Source organism: Galeopterus variegatus, unplaced genomic scaffold (assembly GCF_000696425.1).
Source record: "Galeopterus variegatus unplaced genomic scaffold, G_variegatus-3.0.2 Scaffold151, whole genome shotgun sequence".
Classification (NCBI taxonomy): domain Eukaryota; kingdom Metazoa; phylum Chordata; class Mammalia; order Dermoptera; family Cynocephalidae; genus Galeopterus; species Galeopterus variegatus.
The window spans coordinates 388,799-394,163 of record NW_007726262.1 but is presented as its reverse complement, the minus strand read 5'-3'; the positions used below and the strand labels follow the sequence as shown (position 1 = coordinate 394,163).

Sequence of the window (5,365 nt, the reverse complement as noted above, 5' to 3'; positions counted from 1 at the left end):
GAGGTTTCGGTGATGGGACATAATAATCAACTACATTGTATATTGACAAAATAAAAATAATAAAAAATAAAATAAAATAAAAAATAAACAGCTAAACATAATAACTACGAAATAGCCAAGAATTAATTCAACATCATGTGTTGTTTTTAAAAATCAACTCCTAGGTGTAAGAATACTTGCTTCTTGAGAAATAAGTTTTTCTGTTCTTACTAATCCTGAATTCTTTTCATTCAAAGGCTAATCCCATCCTGGTCTTGGTTCTCTAATTGATTAGAATGGGCCATTCTTACTGAAGTAGAGTTAAAAAGCCCTTGCAGGATGGGTGTAAGGACCAGCCTGGCTTTCCCGACCAGGAATTCATTAACCCGGTCACTGGGTCTACTTAACTCTGTGCCTTGGACTGAGGCCCCTCACAGTGGCTGAGACCTCTCTGAGGTTTTGGTAAGCAGACAGGAGGGGCTGGCCATGTGAAGCAGACTGTCACTGCTCTCCTCCTGAGGCACAGGACAACTTGGTCACTGACAGAAGAGCACAATCCTAGCAGAGACTGCAAAAGGACGTTCAAAGGGATGGCAGGGGCTTCCCTCGCCATGTGACTGGACATCAAACGTCTGCCATCATCAAAAACCATGACATAGTGCCTGCACAATGAGTTGCAACTTCTTTTCCAACTATGAAACTAATCATAACTTCTCTGAATCTCATTTTCTCTTCCACAAACTGAGATTTAAAAAATCCAACTCTCAGTATTGCTGTGAAAACCAAATGAGATGATCCCATGAAGGTCTCTGAAAGCAGGTTAAGAAATTATTATTATGTCAGTTTGTTTTTTCATTAATAATAATGCAAGTAACATCTCTCTTGCTGTTTATAGTTTACAGGAGTCCTTATCAAACTCTAATGTGCATATGAATCATCTGGGGGTCTTGTTGAAATGTGGGTCTTAGATTCAGTAGGTCTGGGGTAGGGCTCAGTAGGTCTGGGGTAGGCCAATGCTGCTGATCACACACCACACTTTGAGTAATAAGGGTTTACAGCAACTTGTAAAAATGAAAGTTTCTAATAGCAGGTTCCTGGAAGATTTGAAGTCACCAATTTAAACCTTTAATTGTTTGTGTATCCCACTTGTTATATGATCAAAATAGCCTGTGGTCTTTAATATCCATGGGTGATATAATCGAATGGTGCAGATTTAGAAGGTAGAAACCAGGGTCTACACAAGATTTTCCTAAGTTCACTTAATATATCAGTAGATGTTACTTTAAAAAAAAATATGGTCACATAAACTTGGTGAACAATGGGTTAAACAAATTAAACCATGTTCTTTACTTCAGAGTATTATCACTTATTTTTCTTTCTTTCCCGTGTAAGTGTGTTGGGTTGAGGCAATAGCTACCCTAATCATATGGCTAGGCATTTCATAACTAAAGCCATAACATTTCATTATTTTAGTTATATTAAGTTTCCATTTGTATTGTCAGGGCTAGGGCTCAGAGCGTTCAAATCCATTGTACAGGCTGGGTCACCAGACCCCTCACATGCAGGTCCACACTAGGTAGTTGGGAAAGATCCTGGGAGCCATTGGCAAACAACATGAGCTCAGTCCTCAGCAGCAGCAGCAGCAGCAGCTTACAGCAGCCTCCAGCAGCAGTAGTGGCCTCCCTGTGGCCCCCCCAGGGACATCCCAGGGGCAGGGGGCACTGTGGATCAGAGCCACTTGTCCTTTATACTTAAGTCCATAACCCAGGACAGCTGGGCGCACATGTGCAATTACATTAGACAATAAACAAGGAACATGTGAGCGCACGTGGATATTTACAGCAAACACTTGGCAAGGTTCTGAACATCTGAGGGACCCTGACCATTTTCCTATATTTTCCCAACAAAGTGACATAAAACCCAAACAGAAATTGCTTAAATAAGGACATTTTTTTTCTCCCTGTACAAAAAGTCGGGTGGCAGGCAAGTTTCTATCTTGATTAATCCAGTGGCTCAAAGGCATCATTTAAGGACTCATGTCCTTTTCATCTTCTTGCTCTGCCATACATGAAACAGCCATGGGCCTCATCTTCAGGCTATCACAGGCAAAAAATGGGCTATTTCTTCTTGTTAGTCTTTTTTTTCCAAATGTTATTATTTTTCAGTTCTGTGGGTTTTTTTTTATAGCTTCTGTTTCTCTGCTGAGATTTCCAATCATTTCATTCATTGCAATCATATTTTCTTTAATGTTCTTGAACATAGTTATAATATCTGCTTCAAATATTTTGTCTGCTAATTCTAACATCTGGATCATCTTGAGGTTAGGCACCATTGATTTCTTTTTCTCTTTTGTATGGTTGTATTGGTCACATTTTCCTGTTTCTTCTTTTTGTTGGTTTTATTTTTTTTTTAGAGATCTGAAGTGACTTTACTTTTATTTCCTTCACTTTAAGCCAATCATGAAATTTCACGGTGATTTCTAGGGTGCAGGCAGAAGGAAGGTGGTGTTGAGGAATCATCAGGGCCATGGCCCAGTTGGCCTGAAGAGGTGCTGGGAGGGCAGGCCCTCACTGGGGCAGCTGGAGGAGCACGGACTGTTCCTCAGGTAGGTAGGTGATGTTCTGAGAGCACGAGAGCTGGTACGCGACATCCTCTGCTGCTTCCAGCTTGTGCAGCTCAATCAGGCCTTCACCTGCAGTGGCGAGGGGGTTGGTGATCAGCTCGGCTGCCTTGGAGTCACCCTCAGCAAAGATGATAGATGACTTCTTCTGCTGCTCTGCCTTTTCTACCACAAATATGGACTTCTCTGCTTCCTGATGAGCCACCTGTTTGGCTTCCACTGCTTCTGTGAACTCCTTCCTGAAGGTCAGATGTATCAAGGACACGTCATCTAGGATGAGGCCAAAGGTTGCTGCTCACTCTGTCAGATCATTGCTTACCTGTGTGGAGACCACTTCTCCCTGGGTGATTAGTTCTCCAGCATCAAAGCAAGCCACCACTGACTTGAGGATCTCTCTAGTGAGGGAAGGCAGCACACGCTCATCATAGTCCTCTCTGATGCTGGTGAAGATGTGAGGAAGCTGGCTAGCATCAGGCCAGAAAAGGACATGCAGTGTGATGTTGACATTATGTAAATCTTTGCTACCAGAGATGTCTGGAATGTTATGTGGTTGAGAGTGGCAAAGATAATTGGTTTCTGTACCCAAGAGATGAGCAAGTGAGTCCCTCCCCCTACCACAATGTCCTGCACTGCACAGAACCAGTCAAAGATGACAGCTCTGTGTCCAGCATCCACGTTATGTAAGGCAGAGTTCACCACACCTCCTGCAACAGCTAAGGCCAGGCTGAACTTGCTGATGGACTCAAATACTTTGGCAGCCACATTTCCTTCTGCTGGACCCACTCACACCTGATTCCACTCTGACCTCCACATGAATTCCCCAGCCACACATCCTGTTTCTTCTAATGTCAAGAGAGGGGACACTGGATTCCTTTGTTTTTCTGAATAGTATTGCTTTTAGTGTTTATTTGTTTTAGCAGGTAGTTAACTTGGCTAAACTCTCAAACTGCAAATACTGTCTCCCCTCTGCTGGACAGGAGCTGAAATCTAAGTTTAGATCTTTTAGCCTTAGGTGTGTTGCTTGGAATCTGTCCCACACATGTGGGGTTCAGAGATTTGAGCAGGGTCTATAATCAGAATTTGGGGCTATCCATTTGGGGCTCCTTCTCCTTTCTAGGGTTCCCCTTCTCACTTTCCAGCCATGTGGTCACTAGAACTCTGTCCTCTGGCTTTTTATTCCAGTACAACTGTGGGCTTACCTCCTAGTTTTAACACCCCACATGACCCTGGCTAGGGACTTCCCTAAGGCAAAAAGCTATGAAAAATAAAAACTTATCCAGTGCTGTTTCCTTCTTCCAAGTGCTAAGTCCCCTCTAATATCCATGTGTTTCAATTACTCTCTAGTGTTTTCATAGTTGCTTTTTATAATTTTGTCATGGAGGAGGTTTCTGGTCCAATGGGGACTACTCAGCCATTACTGGATGTAGAATTTTTGTTAGTCTCTTTTTAAAGGGCAAAGACAGCTTTCTTAGATTCCCCAGCAGATTTCTTCTCTGCCTTATGGGCCAGAATTGTGCTCCTCTGCTCTTTCTCAACCCCCCTGTTCTGGGGCCTGCTTGCCCTGAGGAACATGGCTGCCCTGAAGAAGGTAAACAGAATTAGAGTTTGTTTAGCCAGGAAGGCAGCAGAATGACTCTGAGGCCAGAAACCAATGGAATTGGTCATACAGACCTTTTCAGTGTCTTTAACATGAAGGTTTGCGTAGCGACTCTCCAAGTATTTGTCCCAATCTCACCTGAAATATTTCTTAAATGTATTCATTTGATCAAAAAGTCCTTTATCCACGGAGCATGTGTCAGGACAGGTCTGAACTGCTGGAAACAGCAAGATTCCAAGGCCTCCTTTTGGTCACAACCCTCAGTGTGCTTCACCATTGTGGCAGTCTGACCAGCAGGCTCCAGGTTTTGTTAGTGTCTCCAACTCAACGACTGTTTCATTAAAGATGGCAATGGTTTGGACCAAAACTTGAGGTCTGAGCCGATTGCTTGAACAGGCACTCTGTGGCCAAGTGAGGACTGTCTCAGTTTTTGACGATCTGTTCCTAGAAGGTGGGTCTCCCATGAAAAATCCAAGGACAGAGTTCTTTTCTTGTAACCACAACTAAACACAGAGCTTGGGGCTTTTATAATAGCATATTATGCACCCTCTTCTGTCAATTATTTAAGCTAAACTAAGCTGAGGAAGTGGTGACTTTTATGGAGTTATTGCTTCGCAGATTCTACCCATACTACACTCCGAGGCTCCCCGAACACTTTTGTGCTCTTATTTATTTCCATGCTAAGGAACTTCTCCAAAACCATGGATTGTCCCCTGAAAACAATTAAAACTATGGTTTTTTAAAAAAGAAAACTATTGAAAAGATGATTTATATATACTAGTAAAAATCACCTTGAAGAAGCAAGATCTCCACAATATCACCACACGGTGGTTTTCATTGCGTAGTCCCTCTCCACATGCCCACATTTTCCTGTACTCTATTTCCTTGATTCTAAAATACTACCAGTTTTAAGACTCAGCATCGATTTAGTAAAAGCTTTTTGGGAGGAAAAAAAAATCCCACCACAAGAACCTATTAACAATAATCATTGATTGTGAGATGCATCCCAATATCAGAAACTTTAAAATGTTGGGGGGGAGGAATATGTGCATTAGAATTGATGAATAAGTTTTAAAAAATATGTGTTTTTTTACTTTGCTATGTACCAAAACGTGTTTTCAATTATTTAATTTTTTTTTCCTTTTTTTTTTTTTTTGTCTTTTTTACTG

At 41.9% G+C, this 5,365-nt stretch overlaps 1 pseudogene; it reads right to left on the bottom strand.

The window, feature by feature from the left end:
• Positions 1–2,546: 2,546 nt before the first annotated feature.
• The window catches only part of LOC103607587, a 14,042-nt pseudogene continuing 11,223 nt past the window's right edge, over positions 2,547–5,365 (bottom strand).